This window comes from Numida meleagris, chromosome 9 (assembly GCF_002078875.1).
Source record: "Numida meleagris isolate 19003 breed g44 Domestic line chromosome 9, NumMel1.0, whole genome shotgun sequence".
NCBI lineage: Eukaryota > Metazoa > Chordata > Aves > Galliformes > Numididae > Numida > Numida meleagris.
In genome coordinates, this window is record NC_034417.1 from 11,620,161 (window position 1) to 11,644,073 (window position 23,913).

The window sequence follows — 23,913 nt, forward strand, 5'->3', positions numbered from 1 at the left end:
AGGATGGAAAGGTGAAAACAGTATGATAGCCTCTGCCTGATGATGAACTGAGAGTTCCTGCTGAGGAACTTTGAAGGGAGAGCATGATTAAACTGTGTGAATGAAGAAAAATGAGAAAGGAAGCTCTGAAGGGTCATTTGAGACAAAATTAATCCTGGTCTGAGCAAGGGTCATAGTGACAATATGGAAATATGCACTGGAACAGGTTGTGTAGATAAGCGGGTGCCTCATCCCTGGAGGTGCTCAAGGCCAGGTTGGATGGGGCCCTGGGCAGCCTGAGCTGGTGGGTGGCAACCAGCCCATGGCAGGGGGTTGGGACTGGGTGATCCCTTCCAACCTAAACCATTCTGTGATTCTTTGAAATCATCATAAGCCTTCTGGCAAGGAAGCAAGGAGAAAAATCAATATATGTGCGTGGCACGATGACTAGGTATCCTGGAGACTGTGTTTACTCCCAGATTGTTTCACTTTCATTCAGGACGTGGTATGTTCTCCTTTTCTCTCAATCTGCAGTATCTAGCACTGCAAAAACAAAGCAAGAGTTTCCTATCATGGGATTTAATGGATTTTGGTAAGATCTGTGCCTCATGAACTGTAGTCAAGAAATAGAACTGAGTTCTTAATATGAAGTTGGTAGCAGTAGAATCTGGAAGAATATTCTACCTTTGAAATGCTCTAAGAAAAGTCAATATACTTTAGCATCACATTCCTGACCTACCTTAGCTGAAGGCACAAAACTTCTAATGTAGACCAAACCTAAGTTGAGGACTACAATACATTTACATTAATTGCATAAAATTGATGGGCCAGGCTGAAACAAGCATAGATTAGGGAGAAAAAAAACGTATAGTTGAAAGCACAGAGCCTTAAGCAGTGAAAAATGAAGAAGATACAAAGCCAGAAAATAGAAAAAAGCTTCAAATGCAGTCTGCTCTTTGAGGACAGCATCAAAGGCAGATCACTGGAAAGGTTTGGGAAGGACAGACTAAACAATCAGTGCTGCCTTAGACGAGAGAATAATCCATGTTCAGTATAAAAATAAAAATAAAAGTGATTCAAGGTGAGGGGAATGACATTTGGAAGAAGGATATCGCTTCCATTGATGTTTAGAGCTGGTCAACAAGAAATTAACTGGTGACGGGTAGTTAAGGGCATGTTAACGTTGTGAGGAGAAAGGGCTAGCGAAAGAAATGATGAGAGACGTTAGGGATGGAGAAAATTGAGCATGATGGTATAATGGAGAAGAGATTTTAAAGGACTCATTGCTTCCTATTGTAACCTGAGTAATTATGCTATGATCATAATTGTGTTAATTTAATTGCATCTCTACTTTGTTATTTTAGGCACAGTTATGTTAATTCTAAAAGAAAATCTGAAGTCCTCCCACCCAGACCACTAGCATCTTTAGAAGTAAACCAAGATTTCTGATGAGATGCAATCAATCCATTGTGAGCAATGAGTAAACAAATCTCTCTGATGGAGAGGAGGGAAGCCCTGCTACAGAAATTGCCAGCTGGTTAGTTGCTCTTTGCTGACCTCCACTCGGCTCTGAAAAGATTTGTCTTTAGAGGGTAACTTCACTCTGATTTGATGAGATGTGTAACATCTGTATATAGTTCTCTGCAAAATTTTGATATGCACCTTAATATGCAGTGTAGAATGCTATAAGTCTGAATTACAGTTGTTGTTTTACTCCTAAATTGCCTTTATATAAACGAACTGGCAGGAAATCTTAGACCATTGTGTTCTGTTTTTTTCCAGAGCTGAATTTGTCATAGGACTACAATATAACTAGCTTTTAAGTATTGCTAATATATTATCTACTAATAAAAAAAGTCAAACTGTTTAACGTCATTATACTACAAAAACATAACGACCCTTAAGATAAATCCTGACACAAATTATAATGGTTTACACAGACCTCCCAGCAGTCCACTAAATGTGGTTTGCTACTCAAAGTTTTACAGCTATGCTGCTTGAGATGGACTATTCTTTTACATAGAGTACGGGGCTGTGATGCAAATTTTCACTGTAACAGGGGACAAATAATAAGCCTTGTTTTCTGCTTGAAATGCTATCCTCTCAGATTAGCTGGGCAATTTTGCATCATATCTCAGGTACGATATTAGGAAAATCTTCTCCAAAAGAGTGGTAGGGCACTGGCACAGGCTGCCCAGGGAGGTGGGGGTGTCACTGTCCCCAGAGGTGTTCAAGAACTGTGGAGATGTGGCACTGAAGGGCATGGTTAGTGGGCACAGAAGGAGTGGGTTGATGGTTGTACTGGATGATCTTAGAGGTCTTTTCCCTGTGATTCTCTTCTGAGAGAGGTTTTATATCTAAAAGATTTCATCACCTTTAAATGACTTTAAATAGTTGATCTTAGATGAATACACGTGCTTTCTGCTTTACAGGGTAGTTAATAAAATATGAACTTAGCACATAGTCTAATATTGATTTCTCTGGGAAAGACTGGGTTGATATTAGCTAATGATGTTTCATATGGACAGCAAATGACTTAAAAGACCTCCTCAGCTTTTTGATATTCATACTGTACTGTCAGCATGTTCTGTAAATATATCTGTATATTCCCTATCTAACCCAAAGGATCTGCACCTGAAACACATCAGAAAATTGGTCAGCTTTTTTCTTGATGTCTCTTTGAAATGCTTTATGTCAGTTTTTGTAATTTAGGAACTTGGTTTGAGGAAGTAGTGATATAGCATCTGATGTTCAAGTAAGAACGCCCTCTAATATTACTCAAAGTAACAAAGCCTTGAGTTTCTTGTCATCCAGAAAAAGAATTAGAGAATGCCTTGCCCATCTTCTGGGCAAAGTAAAAACTTGGCTTTCTGTTCCCTTGCATTGCTAGTCCAAGATCCAAGATGTATTCCCATAGAAATGTGGAAAACATCATTTATCTTACTTCTGGAACCTTGTAGTCTTGCAGTGAGCCTTGGCCAATATCAGGGTAAAGCAATCATATAAAAGAAATGATTTACCAGAGGATAATGAAAGCCTCGCAGGGTAAGCAGGATGGAAGCATGAGAAGAAATTGGAGATTTGCTCTGTAGTGTGTGCAGTATGGACAGTTGTAGTTAAGACTGGGAAAAATGTTGACATTGGGGTCTGCTTCATAAACTAATTCTTTGAAACATGAAAAAGATTTTCAAAACACAAAAAGGAACAAACCAGAATTTTAGGCCTTAACACTTAGGAGATGTGTTGTGGTTTGCTTTTTTTTTTTTTTTTTATGACTGGGAGGCCACGGTAGAAATAAATTTTTAAAAAATAAAATACAAACTGATGCTGTATTTGCTCCAGAAAATTACTCTAGCAAAATCAAATTTTTTCTTGCTGAAATTCCAGTAATAACTTCATCTATTTTTCACTTGCATTTGCTGCACATTTATCACATTGTGCATTCCAGATAAGTAATGTAGTTTTTCATGCTCAAACACAGATGTAGTAGAGCCTCTAGATAATAGTTATATGTATCAGAGCTTTGCTGAGCCTGAATCTTTGCTGAACTTGATGATTTCCTCCAAACAGAAAAAAGTAAACATTCTATTTTTTAAGCTACTTTTCCTTAAAGACTCAAGACTTAAATGACTTTCCTTTAAGTTTGTTGCTTTACACATGAAGATTAAGGAGGTATTAACTCCTAAGGAAAAGCTGTGATGAAATTCTCTTTTCAATTCTTTCTAGATGAAAGAGTTAGTGAAGCTTTGGAAGTGGTTCCATACTTTGGGTGATGTGATAGAACTGTCCTGGTTTGAACAACCTGAGCTGCAGATGTCACTTGCTCTGGGAACGCAACACTTTTGTTGCTTGCAGCATCAGGATGCACAAACTACACAATTCCTTACCCTACAGAAGTGTCAGGAGCAACTGTGGGCTGTGATAATCAAAAACAAAACTTAGCGTGGATATTCTAGAAAATACTCTATGCGATCTTCGACCTTGTGCAATTAAAGTTCTCCCTTCAGTGCCTACTTCATCATTTGATGTCTCTGGTCCCTAATAACATGCTGGTGCTTTGGTACAGTACCAACTTCAAGGGAAGAGTGCCATCTACTGAACTACCAGTTCTCTATTCCGTGACACATGTATCTGCCAGTTTTCACCCAAAATACTGACCAAATCCTGTCTTGCTTCTTGTAAGAAATGTGCATTGTCAAGGCATTGAGGTGACATCTCCAAATGTAATGTTCCCAGTGTGGATGAGATTACTGTGCTGTGGCACTTGCAAACACAGTCCTTTTCTCCTTTGTGGACATTTGAACTTGTATTTTAACAAGATAATTATAAAAGACTGCAATAAAAATGAAGCTAGTAACAACCCACATAATGTTACTGTTATCTGACCCTGATTTGAACTCTCTACTGCTATAAAAGTCAAAATATACTGCTAATGATTTCTTTGGAAATATGCTAATAATTAATGCATTATTTCAGTCTTAGTCTCATAAAAATTAGAAATTCCTTTAAAAAGAATTAAAACAATAAAACTTTTTGTGTTTCCTCCTAGATACTAAAATGCATTTTGTCAAAGTCTCTCATGCAAATAAATTCAATTATCGTTCCATAAATATGAGTGGAATAATATATATATTTATTCCATAAATTCTTTATTCCAGCATGACTTCAATTGCAGATCTTTCTGTGTTTTTTTCCTACTAAATATTTCTTTTGGCAAAGAAAAGGGGAAAATTTCATCTTTGGATATGAGTATGCATGTGTCCAAAGGAAAACAGGACAACTTCAGTTTTGTAGAAAAACTGAATCTCACCGAATGACTATTTTGGATGAATTTCAGGTAAAACGTCAAACTTTTTGTTCAAAGTTGGTAATTTGTATTCCCATGGATCATTTGGATTTAAGGATGAGTATAGTAATAGTGTGAAACTGGCCCAAATATCTCCAGAATATAAAGCCTGGTGTTTTATATGCCTATGCTAGAAAACAAGATACTGCAATACTGATTAAAATAGGAGCAATGAGTCTTTCTGATGGGAAGAAGTGCTCTGAGAATTCTTTAGGAGTGTTTCCTCATATTTGCATCATAGTGCCTTTGTGATATTTTATAAGCAAACTTCTGCATCTGAAAACTGAAGGTCTTTCCTTTAGGCAGTTGCTGGACCATCATTAAGATGAAAATCATGCATAGTTCGTGTCACTTTAGCAAAATAGGAAATAAAATAATGTGCATGAATGGGGGTGAGGGGAGAACAAGCAGGAAAAAAAAAATGATTGCAGAAATAGCAAATCTACATTCTGCTTTTTTTTTTCCCCACTGACAGGATTCCACTGCCACTGTGCAAAGCAGACCATGCTGCTCCATACATCCAGCCCAACAGAAAATGATCTCCAAGTAAAATCAGTAAGATCTTGTCACAGTTTAGTCACCTCTGTGGTCCATTGATACTGAGACCTTTTGCCCAGAAAATTCCATTTTAAGGGTTGTATGTTCCTTTCTATTGTGTAGTGTATTTTCTAAAGTCCTCCCAGCATGCAATTGCTATAGTTGAAGTAGAGGTGCAAGTTGTTCCAGGTGGCAGGTGGTTCTGGATAGTCCACACACTGGACAAAGCAGGTTATAACTCAGCCATCACAGAATCTACCTGTATTCTATCTTGTTTCTCCACTCACCTAAGGGAATTAGCTCATAGATCCACTTCTGTTCCTCCCTGGCAATCAGAGCTGCTGCTGTTGATCTGTACATTGAGGATGGTCAAGAAGATAACACACTGCTCAGTGCCTACCCTCAACTCTGTGGTCCTGGGTAACTTGGAATGCAACTTCTCATTGAGCCTTGTTGTAGCTTAACTGCATCAGCACTGCTTTAGGCATACTGAACTCATTATTCTGCTGTTGGAAAAGAACAGCTGACAACACCATTCTTATTTTGTGATGAAGCAGAAAAATTGATATAAACGAGATGTTGTAATTCATGTTTTTATGCCTTTTTCTTTGTCTTCCTTCATAGTTTCCTTCCTTGGGTTCTCTTCAGGTGTGATCTCCTGTGCATGAAAGCTGACAGATTTCAAAGGATACTCGAACAGCTGGTTCTGATGGGAAGAGAAGGTCACCTTTCTTGGCATGCATCGGCTTCAGAAACGCCAAATGTTGGCCATCTTCCACGAGGACCAATTCAAGAAAACATGAAGGCATCCAAACACTTGTAACCACAGTGCGATTAGAGTGGTTTAGTGCATGGCTGATACAGAGTTGCTGAGAGGCTCTATTTACTGTAAAGAAAATTAATGAGTCTCAACTGTGTCACTTGTTAGGTGAAGTTCCCTGGTAAAGCTCTTATCCCCAAACAGCCCATGTGTAGAGGGTGTTACGTTCACAGAAGAAATTCAGCAATTATGGGGGAGATTTTTATGCACTCTTGTCTTTATTTCCTTGTAGGTTTTTTTTGTCTGGAATTTTATCTTTTCTGATTATCATAAACACGTAGCTTTCTGGAACTCCTTTATATGTCATGATTCTTATTGTATGCAAGAACAAAATGATGCTTTATTCTTTTTGCAGCAAGTTGTTGCTGAGTATAGATGGTGCAAAGCATTGAGTTACAGGTATTTTCTTTATTTCCTTGCAGAAAAATGAAGTGACAGGTGCTTAGCCTCATTTTTCATGCTAGCTTTGCCATGCCATTTTCACCAATAATGAAGGCAGCTGCCAGAGCTTGAGGAAATCAGGCGAAAAATTCATCTGGCAGGTAGACCCAGTCACTTTAAGAAATGTAATCTTATGTTAGCAGATGGTAATTAAAAGGCAGAAGAAATAAAATTTTGTCTCAGTTTTCTGCACTGTTACATCAATTAAATCTGTAACAGAAATGCAAGCAGAAAATATAATTTATTTTCATGTGGCAGTGTGATTCTATGCAAATATAATGATTTGTTTTACAAAGAGATTTTTTTTTAAACTAAATAGAATAACTGATCGTTTCCAGAGAGCGTGTGTGCAGTAATTCTTCTGTTTCCAATATGCCTAATGCAATGGGAAGTATCTCTTCTTTCTGTTTTCTATTCATTGTTAAACTTCAAATTGGGGTTCCAATGTCTGCGTGCTTCCACGTCCAGCAAAGATAGTCTTAATTCTGAGAGTTCAGTAAATCTAAATGTGGACAGCTAATCGGGCTCAAGCCTTGCAGGGGTACATCCTGTTAAGAAAGAGTATCCAGAAAGTGTGAGACTGAACTCGGTAAGAATTATGACCGAGCAGGAAAACGGCGTTAAGACTTCAGAGATTCCTAAGTGTTTTTGGTTGTTCCTCCTGCTTAAAGACATCCAGTTGCAAGGATAGAGCCTCGTCATTCCTCATATGTTACTTTTTATGGCTGCTAGGATCATGAACATCATGTGCAAATCAGTTGAAGGGTGAAATAATTAAAGCTCATTATGGCAGTGATGAAACTGAAATGCTACTGTAGCTATGTCACCGTTTCCATAGCTAGCTTTGATGTGCAGGGATTCTATGACTCATGCACAAAAATTCACCCAATTTTAAAACAATTCACCTAATTCTGAGCATTATGGCATAGTCAGACTTTGAATGATATTTTTACTAAATGCAATTAGTAATTTTCAAAGACGTAGGGTTATTTAACTTAAAATTGATTGAGTTACTAGGCGATTATTTTGTATTTCTGCAACTCCATGATAGTTCGTGATACCAAAACTGTATGTCCTTTCTTATCTCTCTTGCACAAAGTTTGCATTAAAGATGATGAACAATAACTAAAATATGTTGCTTAAAAATGCAGTTTCTTTTTCTCCTGTCCTGTTGACTGCTTACTGATGCCTTTAAGCAGAATGGAAATTTTATCACCATACCTCCTATTCTAGTGAGACTGGTATAACAAAAAAACACCTTTGAAAATATTTTTTCTTAAGTGCTCAGACAAGAAGTAATGCAGTAGTCCTTAGAGTTGCAGTGATCAAGCGGATAGCTTCAGGTCCACTAGTTAACTCTGAGTCTGGTGACATCCCTACTCATGTATTTGTATAAAAATAAAGGATCGTATAATGAATAGGGGGTTTATAAGTTCATATGAGTAAGCATGAGAATTAGTTTTGAATTGGAGTTCACATTTATTTCACATTTACCTGTGGAATATCTCCAGACTTTTGCATTCAAGAAAATGCATCATATTTCGCTGAGGGAATCTTGAAGTCAGAGGTTATGTGAAAAGGAAAATGAGAGGGAATGAAAAGGCACCTAATGTGTTGGTCATCAATCATACCTCTCTCACCCAGAGGAAATTGTCACGAGAATCATGAGTCAAGAGACGTGCATGTGCACCAAACTTGGGATCCTGGATGCTGATCAGACATGGTGATGAAGAAGTGAACTTTAGCTTCTCCAGGGCTCAGGTAGTATCCACAGCAGGTAACAAATCCCTTGCTACGTCACTGAAATAGCAGAGTTCTGGGAAAGCAGAAAGCTTGCATGGTGGGCATGGTGGTGATGGCTTGATGGTTGGACTACATGATCTTACTGTTCTTTTCAGCCTTAATGATTCTGTGATCCTAAAGCAGTGGTGGAGTCTGACCCCCGAGAAGATCCTCAAGGTCTGGTGCCTGGGCAGCAGCAGCTCGCTGAGCCTGTGGCTGGGGATCTCAGCTTCTGCAATTCTCAGCATCTCCTTTTTGCTCTTGCCACCATCTTGGCCAATGATGCTCTTCTTAGCTCAAGATTGATCCTCCTGCTGCATGCTGTGGTGCTTAAAGGTGCATGTCCAGAGAAACCAGAATTGCATCTTCCATAGCGACCCAAGCCTGGCCTTTTCTGAAGGGTTGCAGCATCTAAACTGTCCTCCCAATACCAAGTTCTAACTTTGTGATTTTTGTCGCTTACACCTTGCCACATTACTGAGTCACCAGGATAAATGAATAAAGACATTATTAAGGTAAAAGTACAAGCAGGAGAAAATTTCTTTGCTTGATGTGTGTTAAATGCTTGATAATGTTGCTTCATTTTTCTCCTTTCTTCTACAACCTCATAATTGTACTTTGTCAGCAAGGAAGGTGCTCCAACACAATTGAACTTTTTGCTTTCTCAGGACACTGACATTTAACTCTTAAGTTGTTCAGCCACAGATTTTCGATCTGGAAGCTGTGTTTGTACTCAGCTTTGCCACATGCAGCAAGACTGTAGCAGACTGAATTCCTGGGGCAGCAAGGGGGGGTGCCCATTATTGTTTGAGAAGCCAGTGCTGCTGCTTTTGAAATTTTATCTGTCTCCTCTGAGAAGGGATCTTTTTATATACCCAGAATGATAAAAGCCTTTCAGCAAAGGCCTTCCTAAAAATGAATGCTGTGTTTCTCCTGCTGGGACTTTGTGTTGAAGAAGGAATCAGATCCTTCATTTGGTTTCTCCTCTCGGTCAAAAATCAATGGAGGTAGTATAAAGTCAAGATTTAGAAAATGCACGAAGCAAAAGTGATGTGCTTATGCTGGGTTTTCTCTGGAATACTTGAAGGCAATGGGGATTTTGCAGCCTTAAACGGTAAGCGTCCTAAATGGGGCACTTGGAGGGACCCAATAGTCTTGAAACAGCAATTACTGAACAGCAATTCTTCAGGAGTTGGGATTTTTGGGTGTATAACAGCTTTCACGGAAAGTACTGCTAATTAAGATAAATAAATCTTGGCTCCAGTATTTATGCCCTGTCCCTTATGAATCCTCTAAATAGTTTCTTACTCCATTTTCAGAATTAAAGACAAACAATGGGAATGGTTTGGAAACTGGCAGGGATGTTGGGGCTGGGAAAGCCTGTGGTCTACAAGTTGAGTCGGAGGGGTTAAGCAAGCTGTTAAAGAGGGAGGAGAAGTGGGAGAATATGCAAAGAGTTTGGATTCAGTTTGACGTTTCCTTTTATCAAGCTTGCTTTCAGTCAGCTCATGCAGCAATAGTAGTTTCTCAGCACAGTGTCAGGTACATAAAGAAATGTGACAGCCTTCCCTGCTCACCTAGGCCGCCTACTAGAAATTATCATTCATTATAATTATCATTGTAGCCAACCAAGTCCCATTCCAGTGGCACAGAAATGGCAAAAATCCCAGTCACGTCAACCATGTAGGCTCAGGCTTGAAGATCTATTTGAGAAATCCAGGGGTGATTGGTGACAGTAGTTCTGTTATTGTACCTTGGATTTATGATCTGTTTTTTAACGTAGTGTGTTAAATGAGGAACTGTAAGATAGTAGCTACTATGAGAAAAATAGTTTAATATAGTGTGATTTTAGGGTTTTGATCTAATGTGTTACCAGATGTAGCCACTCAATCAGTAAAACAGCTTTACTTGGACAGCATCCTGCTCCAGTGGATAAACTTCAGTAATTACCCTGCCACCACAATTAAAAAAAAATCTCATCTAGACTCCTCACTTGCTCAAGCAGATGAGAAACAGATAAGGTGGAGTTTCAGTGCCTGTGACATGTTGTTATCGCTTGGCAACGTCCAAATGCAGAGTATTTTAAAATCAAATCTATAAGTCTGTGCGCTACTTTGAGGGAATGTGTCAACAAAATGCTGTCAGCTCCTTGCCTCCTGACAAGCTGTACAGATTTCATACTACTCTGAACTGTATCTCGTCCATCAAAGCAGCAGATGTCCTTTTTGGCAACGTTGGTAGTGCAGCTAGGCTGTTTGGTGGCTTTTTTATAAAGTCAGGAAGATAATCTGATTGTAACACAGGCCTGAGTTATGGTCTTCATGTAACAGAGAGGAACAAGAAAAGTTTCTTTCTGATTAATCATAGAATCATTAAGGTTTGGAAAAGACCTGTAAGTTCAACTGTCAATGGAATCTGGCAGTGAGAGGAAAGGAAGCCCTGAAGACTTTCATTCCTTGCTTGTTTGGTTTCAGATAGGACTAGGGTGTCCTCAATGACAAAAATGGACAACTGGAAGCTGCTTCTCTCAGCCCTAGAAAAGGAAATCAACGCTTGGAGCATTTGTTCAGACTGCTGGATGTCACGTGTTGATGATTCTTACTGCTGTCATTTTATTATCTGACTTTTCCATCCTTTCAAGAGGGACTGCATTGAAATAGCATCTATTTTCCGTTCTGACAAAATCCCCTGCTTGCAGGGTACTTCTGGCTGCTGTTATCTCCACATCTTGTGAATTGCCTTGGCTGGGGAAGTCCAGCTGTTTGTAGTTTGCACAGAAGGGGAGCATAATACACAGATTCAGCAGGCTTAATATTTTACCTCGCAACGTAATTGTTAGACTGAAGCATCTTGTCATGAGTTGAAAGATGGTAGAGTGCCTTTCTCGGTTAGCTCTGTAGATTTACTTGTGCACAAATGTCTTCTGTACATCCGCGTACTGCATTTAACCAGTGCCTTCTTGGGCCCATAAGCTGCTTTTATTCCCTGAAGGCAGCATGCATGTGCTTCTCAAATAACACAAAACTGAAGGCTATTGTATAGAGATTCACGGAAAGGAAAGCTGATCTTTAACCTATGCATTCCCAAGTTTTGTTGCAAAATATAGACTGAAACTCTTGAACAGTTATACTTTTAAGTATATTTTCTTAACATTCATGCACTTTGACTCTATCTTTCATTTGTAAATTAAATCTGATTTCCCTGCGTTCTACAATAGCTCTTGGTTTTATTTTTCCTGGCAGAAAATCTCTTTCCGTCTGTCCTTCGGTTAGTCAAAGGTAGGAGTCTCTCCCTGAAAGAGAGATTAGTTCGTCTCATTGGAATTTTGTGCTGCAGGATGACAGTCTTGTCTGGCACACAGTAAGCTCACCACAATCCACAGTATACATGAAATCATAATCAAAGACAGATGCCTTTCCCTGTTATAAATAATCATTGCTGCTTGCATAGACCAGAAAAAAAATCCTTGTTTAGACTGCTCTTACTTTCTTTCTTGGAGCTCTGTATTTCCCTTGGCCTTCCCTTTTTTCATCTTTTCTGTCTCTAATTCTAGATATTTGCCTAAGGAAATAAAAGGAATGGGGAAAGTAGATCTTGGCACTCTCTTAATTCTCAGAGGATTACCCTATGGAGTGAAATTAAATACACATGACATATAAAAGGGAATGGCCTTTTAATTTATAGCAAAAATCCCAGTTCACAATAAATCCGTTCTTTCCTGTTTGTTCGTGTGCATGATGAGAACATGTCATATGCTTCTGAGATGCTGTTATAAAAGCTTTGTTCTGTGTAGGATTAACTTTTCTGAACTGGTGAATGGTTTTATGTCAATATCAAATAGCAATTGTGGATATGCTTTTAAATTGGTTATCAAATTTACTTGCATTTCAGCAAAGCCCAGTTCAGTGTCATCTATTTTAACAGCGTCTAATAAATTACAAATTGTCCTCAGGTAGTTGTGAGATATCTGAGATGTTCGGGCTCCAGTAGGAAAGCCTCTTGGATAGTATTTTCAGATGACTTGTGGAAAAATTCTGCTCAAGGTAGCTGCTGTTAAGAACTTTTAACCTTGGTCAGTGCACCAGACGCTTGGCTGAGCTTTTCAGCTGCAACCAAGATGCATCTTGTTTAGGTTGTCAGCTCTAAACAATGTGCAAAGGTTTGGCTGCAGTGTTTTGCATTCTAGGCTTCCAAATTCTTGCTCTCTTTTCTTTCAAGTATGTATAATAACCCAAGGCAGGGACTGTGAAGAGAGCGTTGCATGATTGGCTGGTTACTGCTACACTACTGCCATTGAGTTCTAATCCTTTAAATATCTAAGCACTATGGGGTCAAGTTCTTGCCATGCTCTGTGCTCCTACAGGAGTTTGGCGGGGATCTGTCGTTAAGAAACGAGATCATTTTGCTTTGCAAGGAGACTGAGTCAATGTGCTCGAGGTATCGGTTTGACTATATTAGATTATATTGCTGCGGATAAATGCTGGCAAAGTGCACTGCAGTCTGTTCCTAGTAAGACTGAAATTGGTGGCACAGCAAATCATGATTGTTCTTACACCATTCATCAGCAAAACCTTCTAATGTGGAAAGTAATTTAAAAAATATCTGACTAAGATGGGCCATTATGGTGGAACAGCAGGATTTTGTTTTTAAATCCTTTTAGATTGCCATATAAAATCACCGCTGTTAATGGTGTGATAAAATGGCCCCCTCTACAAGAGCCAGCATTTCCTCCTCAGTAGTTGGTCTTGCCTGTGATAATGTGAGGGTTAAGAAATAGTTTTTTCTTTTAAAGCATGTGGACCAATTGCACTATTGACCACAAAACTCTTGGTTTTCTTTGCCTGGTAGAGAAGAAATTGCTGGGATGTCTTGCCTATTAGTATTTATAGTTTTCTCCTTTACCTAATGCCTTCCTCCTCGACACAAGACCATAAATACATGTTATGGGGCAAGGGACAGTCTGATCAGTTTGCCCTTGAAACATACACTCTCAAGTTAGTTGACATTAGTTACATAAATCATCTTATAGACTCCAGGATTCCTAGCAGAAGCCTCATCTGATTCAAGCAATTAATCCACGCATCTGATAAACACCCACTCCTGACATTAAGGTGACTTATACCTGTTGCCACAAAAAAAAAAAAAAAAAAAACAGTGGCAGATAGGTTAGAGGCAGCTAAACTGGCTTGTACGTTTTGGTACATGGCAGTCAGGGTTTGTCTGTCTTCATTTTACTCTGTTTTATGGGAATTGTTTGAGAATATAATGATATGTAACTGAGGAAATTAAATCCCTCAGCTCCAGTTTCATCTTGGTAAGATTCATTTTTTCTTCCACAGTGAAAAGAATCTGGCTATGTTCAGCCACTTACATTTTCTTCTTGCTGAATTCGCAGATGGTTGGCCTTGTAGGGAAAGCACAAATCAACCTGTTTGCAGACTGATTCTGTTTCATGGCATGCTCAACTTTGACACCATTCTCTGATGATATGGGGCTAGCAGAGAAAATCCTGTGCAAGCTACATACTCAAACTATCACCAAAATTCTTGCTCTATCTAAAATGCAGAAGAGTCTTTTGAAACCTTTGTGTTAGAAAGTGGCACGTTTCCTGATAGCTGATACTCCCTGTTTTGGATAAAGTCATGGCAGAAACATCACACTGAAGAATTGCCCAGTAGATATTTACACTCATAATCCATTGGAGAAGTAAGGCTCGTATCGCTAGTGACACGTGCTGTGTGTTGACTTTCCAGTTCAACTGGGTGTAGTTTAATCTTATGTCTAGGTTTATAAAACCAAAACATTAACTATTATCCATTCTCTAGACAAGAATGTTTCTTCCACCAAAACTGGGCAATATAATAGCATCCTTTGTGATGCACTCTGTGCATAAATACTACTGTTGCTGCTAAAACTATCCATCAGACTGACTTTTGTGAGCACAAGTAAAGTGTAAGTGCTTGCTTTTTAGTATGGTATGGTTGACCTAATGCACTACGTTTGCAATCCTTTTGAGTGATGTCACTTGAAAGTGAGTCTCTCTAATTCCTCCTTTCCTTCAGTCAATATAGGATAATTGTAAACAGAAACCCAAGCAATGGTGATTTCATCAGTTACACAACCAGGAGGCCTGGCCTAACGTTGCTCATCAGTAGCCAGCTTGTCTGTATAGGAACTGTAAGTGAAGAAAATCATTCACCATTTGTGCGTAGGAATGCAATGAGGACACTGTAAATAAAAGCTCATAGCAAAAATAACCAGTTATAAGGTATCAGAACATTCTATTCTCAAGCATGAGTTGTTAGCCTCTAGTAAGTGCTGCATACATCACGGCTAGGATATCTAGGTCTGTGTAAACCTATGTTAGGGTGTGCACAAGTCTACATCACAAAGTCTGTTTGAAGAAAGAGGTTTTGAAGGCAAGCAAGAGTCAACAGATCAAAGCAAGTTGGATGGTTGGCAATGCAGAGGAGATAGCTCTATTTTCTGAGGGGTGTATGGATGGATGGATGCAGGTGTGGCTAAGTGGGAATGGCCAGGAGCAGGGACAGAGGCAGGCAGAGCAGACTGGTGAGGAAAAAGGATGAAAGGCAGAAGCAAAATGGCTCAGAGCTAGCTTACTTGGGGAATTCACTCTGTCTAGCACATTAAATTTCAGGTCGTCTCTGTCTTACTTTCTGAAAGTCTTGAATGGAGAGGTATCTGCTTCAGGTATTAAAATGGCCTTCTTTAGTTGTTCCTTCTCTTGGCAGTTTTCTGTGGAGCTGCCAGGAAAGCAAAACCCTCTCCTTTTAATCTTTGAAAGCATCATCAGAAATTTAGGAGGCCAGGATTAGTTTCGTTAATAAAGGTATACAAGGGAATTCCTCTGGGGCTTTCTAACTTTCTGACTATTTGCATTAATAGATGAAGAGTTTTTGCCCCCCTCCTGTGATACAGCTGGGGCTTGCCTGGTCCTTTTTCTTGTCGTGGAACAGTGGGGGGAAGAAAAATAACCCAGTCAGTCTGCTCTTTCTACTTCTGAAAGATCTCTTTTCAAGACTTGGGCTGTAGCAGTGTTGTGCTTTCCAAGGGCATTACTAAGATATTCAGCGCATCCCCCAAGGAACTGTGGTCAGTGCTATTGGGTTCCTCCAGGGAATAGCAGCAGGGATTGTAGCTCTGTCAGATTAACATGGGCTAAGGTCACCATCCCTTTGGCTAGCTGGCTAGTGTGCCTTGGCAGAGTGAGGCTCACAGAGTGAGGCTCTCTAGGTAAACAAATATCCCTGAGTGATAGTGAGCTGACATTCACATGTATTAATCCTTATTTCAAGTTGCTTTAGGCTGTGTGAGCACGCATCTCAACGTATCTTTGTCCAGTCTCAGCCCCCACGCTGCAAAGCAAGCAGACACTTTAGCAGGTCTGGAATTTCCACCTGAGGAGGGAGATGCTGCACACAGCCCATCAGGGAGCATGTTGGCCTCTGTCAAAACCAGGCAAGTGGGTTCAGGCTGAGCAGTGATTTTGTGCTGGCTGCACTCTGAACCCATTCATAAAGTACGGTTAAAACAATACGCTTTTTCAAGAGCTTGAAACAATTAGGTGCATAGATCTAAAATCATGCACTTCCGTGGTAGTTCCACGTTGCTTGCTTTGAGTATATGATATTTAGTCCTTGGAAGACTCCATCTGTCCAAACGTTATAACTGAAATAACTTGATGAGTGGTAGAAGAGAAATCAGTTATTTCATTAATTATTTGGTTGCACAGATGGATGTGTAAACCCTAGCCAGATGCAGTCAGACATTTTTATACAAGCAGCAGAGCAGATCTTTAGACATCCAGTTACAGGCCTCTACAATAAAATTAATATTGCCAAGACTCCATTTTGAAGATGTTTTTTTCTTTTTTCCCCCCTTCTCCTCTTGTGTCTTAGCTTTTTCCTTCGCAGTTCAGTAACAGAATCCCTTCAGCATAGACCCTTTGCATCGCTTTGATAAAAGCATTCAAAAAGATCAAAAGGAGAGAGCAACTCAGCTGGTGGCCTTTTCCTTCAGAGCAGTGGGTTTAGGCCATGTCTATGCTACAGATGTTGTTGGGCAGAGCAATGTCAAGACAGTTTTGATAAGAAGTTCAATCCCTGTTGGGCAGATCTGTGCTAGAAGAAACCCGGAGAGCAGATGCAGTTTTTCTGGGTCTGGTGCATGTGCAGGAGCCCTCGACCCCCGCACTGCGGTGGCATTCACCTGCCTGCGGTGCCATTGCTAACACAATCTCCACACGTGCTCAGAAGTTGCTGCCAAAGTAGCTGTGCTGCACAGGAGGCAAAGCAACTGGGCCTGGAACTAGTGTAGGTCTATTGGCAAAAACCTTGGAAGAAAAATGTGCTAAAATACTGCTCTGATGTTGGACTATCTTCTGTTGTAGTAATTAGTTCAGCCTATACTGGCACAGAGATTTGTGCTGATGCAAGTTGTTTTGGTTTTTTTTTTTCAGCTGGAATCAGTTTATGGTCCATAGCTTAATTCTATCTCACTTGATGGAAGAGCTGGATGGAAAAGCAAGGCATTAGTTTCTTCAATTATTTGGGTTTTTAGTCAATAGAATGTTGATTCCATGCTAACTTTCATGTTTATTACTGAATTCACTGCTGTGAAATCAGGTAAGTGCTCTTTAAGCACAGGGTTTGTTGGTTTTAATAAGAGCACTTACCTTGAATAGCAAGTGTCTATGAATGCTATTACCTAATGCCTGCATCTGTCTGAATGAATCTGGAGTTTGCTCCCTTCCTAACCAGCCCTGGACTTTTTTGGCTTTTATTTTACACGAGGTTTTTGCTGATGGTGACAATGTCTGTATATTTACAGGGCTTCCAGTAAAGGATATTTTTATTATGAGGTCTTTTTGAGAGCAGGAAAATGGAGGCTTTTTCATTTCTCACTCTTGCTTTCTTAAATCGGAATAAGCAGAAAGTTGGACTTATAAATCATATGAGTGGATCTACAACAACAAAGGAGTTGTAGTCCTCTGCTGTAAAGGATATAGTTTGGCAAGATGTACAGCAGGTAACTCTTACAGTGTGAAAAATGTAGACAACTGGAATTAACTGTGACCAAATGTAGCCTGGAACCAGAGCGGTAATTTATAATATGGCCAAGAATGCATTGCAGACTCCTCAATCGATAAGCTAACGAGAAAAAGCTCTGCAATTAATTACAAATCAACTGGGTCAATATCCTGTAAGTGAAAGATATGAAATTGCTAACATTCGGGTGAAACTTCTTTGCCAAGTATATTTATAAAACTTGTATAAAACATGATATTTATTAAAAAAAAAAAAAAAAAAAAAAAAAAAAGCTCCTTTCACTGTTCAAAGACAGCACCGTGAATGCTGATTTCCTTTTGCTCTGAATAGTCAGCTGAACTGGCTTTATTTCACCCGGTTTTCATTTGTGTGTAAAAGAACTGAAGACGACTTTTACCTTTAATTTGAGACCTTACAATGAAGCAAAAGAGCTATAAATGGGAGTGTCGGGGTGATTCCACCCATGACTTAATCATCAAAACATCTGAAATACCGACAGTTTGTGACCAAATGATTCTCTTAGTAGATGGCAGGACTTGAAATTTTCTAATCAGTGATGCTGGCAGTCTAACATCTTGTCACATTTATAGAAGGAGTCCCGAAAAGGGCAGCTGGGAAGTGAGGAGGTAAGCTTGTATTTGAAAGTAGTTTGTCATCTGCATGGTTCTCCAACTTCAAACAACTCTGTGCTTTTATAAGTTGCAAAAATGGAAGTGCTACTTATCCGGAATCCTTTTCATCTGGCAGTGATGATTTTTTTTCATAACCATCTTATAACACTTCTGGTTTTTATTAAAAAGATAGAGGACAATCATTTCCAAGGAGGAAATAATAATATTAAACATGTGAATCTCTCATTTTCTGTAAGATAAATTTGTTTTATGACCTTGCTACATAATATTACTCTTTTTTTTATACAGGCAATGAAAATCTGAGGATTGTATTGTAATTATATGCAACAGTAATGAGAGTTTAACTGAACAGTAACTCTTCTTGAACTGTAAAGCATTCACTGATATTGGATAATTCCAACAAAATGTTGCTAGCCTAACCAGGTTGTGTGAAGTTGCTTGGTTACATTAAAGATATACCAGTCTTGATCACTGTTGCAAAGAGGAGCAATTTTTTTTCAATGCACGAACAAGGAAAGCAAACCCTGTCCTCACAATGTTCCTGGTTTCACCATGAAAATTCAAACCGTAATAGCCATGGGAGTTTCTGGGATGTGAAGAACTTTCTGTGAACAGTGTCCCTTTGTTTTCTTCGTCTCTCAGGGTAGACTGAGTCTGTGCTTTTCAAGTCAATAAAGGAAAATACTAAAATCTGGAGAGAGAATCTGGGAGGGGTTGTGGAAAGCAGTGAGCACTGACCCACCAGAATAGGGTCTTTTCTCTACGAGGGGCAGATGTCTTGAGCGACCATTAGCAGGGAAGTACAGGAGTTACAGGTGTTTATTAACATTGTAGACTTTCTGAATTAAGAAATATTTTGATGCTCAAACTCTTTGTCACTGATCTATTATTATTATTATTATTGTTTGCTCTGATGCAAGGGCCTGTTGCTCATTTTTATTTAAGGTTAAAATACTAATAAATCAAGGTATTTTCATTTATATTACAATACTAGTATTCAACAAGATGACTGTTTCAAAAAAATGTTTCTTCTAGCACTTCAGTTGATCGTTGACTTCAGGGTTAAAACACCAGAATGTTTGATACAAAAATATTCTGAGCTTTGAGTCTTTTCTTACATACTGGGAAGGATGCACAATGAAAAATATAGCTATGTTACAAAGTGTTGCATGGTTTTAGAAAAAAATTTGTCTTGCTAACAGCTTACATCATGTGAAATGAAAATGATGAAACTTAGATTACTATTATCAGCTTTATTTGCAGCCCTATGCTTTTTCTGTCTCAGTTCAGTGCAATTAAGTTTCACACCTGAAGTCAAGCATTTCATGCAAATGTTTGAGGAACAATGACTTGTATTACTTGTTTGGTTTCCTGCCTCTTTTGTAGTACGTGCGAGCCTGAATGTTTAGAATATTTTTCTTTTTTTCCCCTCATTTCCAGATTGTCCTGGTTAAGAAAGAGTGTCCCAGTCTACCCCAGACACACGTGAGCAGTCCCATGAGGACAGCAGTAAAGGAAGTCTTCCTGGAGTCTTGGCTGTCCTGCGGGTTTCATCAGATTTTCATGAAACCTCTTCAATCTGGTCTGTGGTTTTCTTTTCAAGGTGCACATTGCTGAGCTAGGCTAGCTCTGTCGGGGCTAGGAGAGTTAAATCACCACCAACCCATCAAGGCTTTAGACAGGAGGCATGATCTGACTCCCTGTGAATGGTGTACTTGGCACAAAAATAAACAATTTGGTAACAGTTTGCTTGGAACAAATATGAAATCCATTTCTAGTCCTTATTCTTTTTTTTGGCCTCCTTAATTTTTTTTTTTTTTTTTGTAGAATATATAATAAAAAGTAGATATTTTAGTGTACTATAGTATAGCCATTAGTTTAAAGGTAGAAAATCAGAGAACCATAATGAAGGTTCACGATTCCATTGAAGAAAACCTTTTTGTTGCAGTGAAGAATGTGTGATGTTGTTTGCAAGTTATACAGTGCCAGGAATTTCCTGTGTCATTTAACTTTTTCAGTATATATTATATGCAGCCTTGAAGTTGTCCTGCTATTTGTTTTTCTCATCAAGGCAATTCTGTGCCCCCAGAATTTTAGTATGTTTGTCTTGGTTATTTCATCTACCTAAAGGCACAACTCTGATCTTAGTTGCTTTTTTTTACCTGCAGCAACAGTGAGAAACATTAGTTGGCTTTTACTTGCCTCCTATGAAAGATGAATTTACTGTATATTATCTAATTTTATTAGTATATTATATAATATACTGCATATTGTATTTTTAAGTAATAATGTTTCCTAAACAAACAAGAATAAGTCAATGACGTATTCTGTTTTAATACAGAATAATTTTAACACAACACTGAAAGATATAATTGCTAATTATTCAATTTTTTTTTAGCATGAGACTGTGAACCTTTTACAGTCGTTACATGATGAGTATAACAGCACTGATTGCTCTGATGAAGTACGTATGTGGGGGAAGAAGACAGTCTCAGTATCACCACCTTCATAAGGAATTTGTAAGTGACGTAGCACAGATGAGTTGAGGGAGCTGGGCGATGGAGACATTGTCTTGAAATATGGAGGTAGAGGTTATTTCTTGTCATATGGTATGTACTGGTATTTCAAGAGTTGCTTAGCAGACTCCAAAAGCAGTAGTCCTTGAACCTTTGAGAGTGATTTGCAATAGAGATATAAGCAGTAACACCAAAAGGCTTTACCCTGAATTTGCAGGCTGTTTGTATTTTATTGTTTTCAGGACAGAGTCATACTGTAGGGCCTTCTTTTAAAAGAAATAATAGTATTAAAATAATAATATCTGTAGTTTATACAGCCCCTCTTCTGTTGCACATTCATCATTTCCAGCAAGGGAGATGACTTTTGTGTTGGCAGATGACATTAAGCAACAAGTAATGCTCTGGACAGCAGTGAGTCTCTCTCCAATAAAAGGGGAAGGCATGTGCACTGCTTGTATCCACTAGGCTTAGTTAAAGTAAGCAACTAGATAAGATTTCTTACTTTGATTTCCATGTCTGCCGTTACTTTGTTCCATCACCTTGGTCAATTCCGTTCTGTTTACCTAGTTGTAAAATGTGTTCCATAATATTTATTTGATTTACTGTGATTAAATCTTCTGTTATTAATTTAGGTCCCCTTTGTTGTAGATATTGCGTACATCTATAAGTAATCAAAGTCTCTGCTCCAGGGAAGGTATTACCTTCATAAATAATGGAGGAGGAGGCACCGAGAAATTCTAGGATGTGTTACAGGAAGTTGGGCAGCTGGGAACACAGCAAAATAACATGGCCTTTTTTGCAGGAGAAAGGTCTGGAAGCATTAGGCGCTGTCTGGAAGTTCATGAATAAGTATTTTACCCACTCTTTCTTTTAAAAGGGATAACTCCCTTCTTTGACAATCTGTTGAAAGGACTTTTGGAAATTCTTGAAAACTTCCAAAAAGTGTCACATAAACACACTTAAATCATGTAAGTTTATGTGATCTGTATGAAGAAAGGCATATGAAATAAATTCCTGACAGGAGGAGGCTTTTTAAAAAAAAAAAAACACAACACATTTATTAAAATACACCTTTTTTATTCTTTAAAGCAAGAGGCAATTTGTCACAAATTATAACATGAACTAACTTTTGCACTTTCCTCTGCACATAATTTCTGGAACTGGTTATAGCAACCATGTAGGTTTATTTAAATGCTGTATCTGGAGTCAGATACTACTTCTGATTTGGCTTTTAAGTTAAAAAATACAGATGCTCATGACTCATACTCCAGACAGCCCACAACGAAGCTCAGCATTGTTGGTCGATTCTTACCAGGGAGCAATGTAACGATGTACAACGTGGGTTGCTTGAAACCAACTCTAAAAATCTACGCTGTGCAGTGCACCCTTCACAACAGTGTTATGTTGTGGGTTTTTTTTTGTTTGTTTGTTTTTTGTTTTTTAAGATGTATGTTAGTGTTAGGACAGTGTCTCTTTGGTATAAGTAGTAAATACGAGCCAAGTCCATCCCTGCCCTGTTCAGAGAAATTATGGCGGGGCATTTTGAAATGTTGCCAGCTTCAGATACAAGCAGAAGTGCTGTTAGCTCTGGCCTGCTACTGTAAATGTAAACCATTTAAATGGTGATTAATGAGAAACGGATGGAATTCAATCCTGCACAGAAGTTCAAGGACCTAAGAGGGAAAGGAGGTAGGAATATGTGCCTGGCCCTGGGGCCTAACTGTTCTTGAAACTCGATTCTCCTCTGCCTTGGGGTCTGCTAGAAGTTAGGGAAGATCAATAGAATTTGATTGTGTGCAATCAAACAGGCATTGCTAATCACTGGTAATTTGGTTTTGGAACTGCATTCTGCCACCCCCACCCTCTTTTCTCAGCTGCTAAATTCACTTTATTTTGCCTGTGACCTTTTTATCAAACATGCTTCTATGGTTTGTTATTTTCCTTCCTTACCCCCTCATCTGACCTGAGTGCTTGTCACCACTTACGCCTCCTTCTCCAAAGAGAGGAATCATCATCAGAATCCAGGAGAAAAGCTTGTCCAGCAGTAAGTGCTAAACTTCAGCTAGGAGGTTAAAAGTAAGTGGACTGAAGAGCTGATCGTCAGCAGCCTCTCTCTACTTTCATGAATATGGGTAAGAGAGAGCTTGGAGAGCTCTTATGTCCCAGGGAGACTTGAAAGAATAAGGAAGAGATTTCTGCTCAGCATTTCACTTTGCTATCTGAAAAACTCTACTTACTCTCATTCTTTCCTGGTACATATTCCATCCTTTTTCCAAGTGTTTCTGTTGTTGCCCTCTTAAGACTCACATGTTTCTTATTTCCTTATTTAAAGATAATCATCATCATCTTCTAGTCTTGGGTGATTTAAAGACTTTTAGTTCATCTTTGCTTCACCTTCCTCAGCTCTGAATTAGCAACAGAATGCATGCCTTGCTGTTACTATTCCATTCAGTGCATAGAGTATGTGGCATTATTGCTTCTGTTTTGTTGCTTATCTGTAATCTTTAATCTACTATCTTACTGTCCCAGCAAGGTTCCCCTCTAGACATTCATTCTACTTGCTCAGTAACTTTATTCTTCAGAAATGCTCTTTTCCCCTGTAGTTTGGAAGCAAGTGGATCTGAGAACAAAATCTGGCTTGGGATATATTGGCATGGATGGCACATTCCTTCATGCAGTATTTAAATGACAAGAGAAGTCAAGAGAAGAAAGTCATGTCGCTTATACAGAAGACCTTTCAAGAGGTTCTTCACCAACAGGACCAGAAACACACAGCAACAGGTCATCCTAACCCCACCCAGGTAACTCATTACTTCAGCAGCGGTGCTGTGTTCTGTGGTTGTGTTGTAGTTGTGCAACAAAAGTGACAAGAAATGAGCAATGTAGTTGGGGTGAATTTCACTTCATTAAGTAGAAGTGTATCATTTTGTTTATAAAGTTAACACGGTAACAGATTTTATACGTGCCTTAATGAATAGTTTCAAATTGCTGTAATTACACAAGGTATAAATTACAGTGATCGTGTTCACTTAAGTCTTTCAGTGGTCATAGTGCCATCATTTCAGTGTCACATTTCCAACAATTTACTAATTTCTTCTTGTGAGCAATTTTGGCATTGTTATTACTGTATCTTAATGTCCATTACACTTGAGGGAGACGAATAGCAATTTCAGCGGAGAAAAAGATATTGAAAGACATGAGAAGTTACTGCAGATGGATGTGCAAATACAGATAGCTCTAAGTAATTCCTCAGATAACTGAATCCGTCATGAACTTTTACGGAGAACTGAGA

The 23,913-nt window shown here is 38.9% G+C and overlaps 1 long non-coding RNA gene across 2 annotated transcripts; it reads left to right on the plus strand.

The window, feature by feature from the left end:
* On the plus strand, positions 484 to 7,751 carry LOC110403895. Of its 2 annotated transcripts, none has more exons than XR_002441894.1 (4): positions 484 to 571; positions 1,344 to 1,516; positions 5,301 to 5,380; positions 5,987 to 7,751. It is a non-coding gene; the product is annotated as an uncharacterized LOC110403895 (long non-coding RNA). The 2 variants fall into 2 exon arrangements; XR_002441895.1 differs by having other exon boundaries at positions 6,011 to 7,751.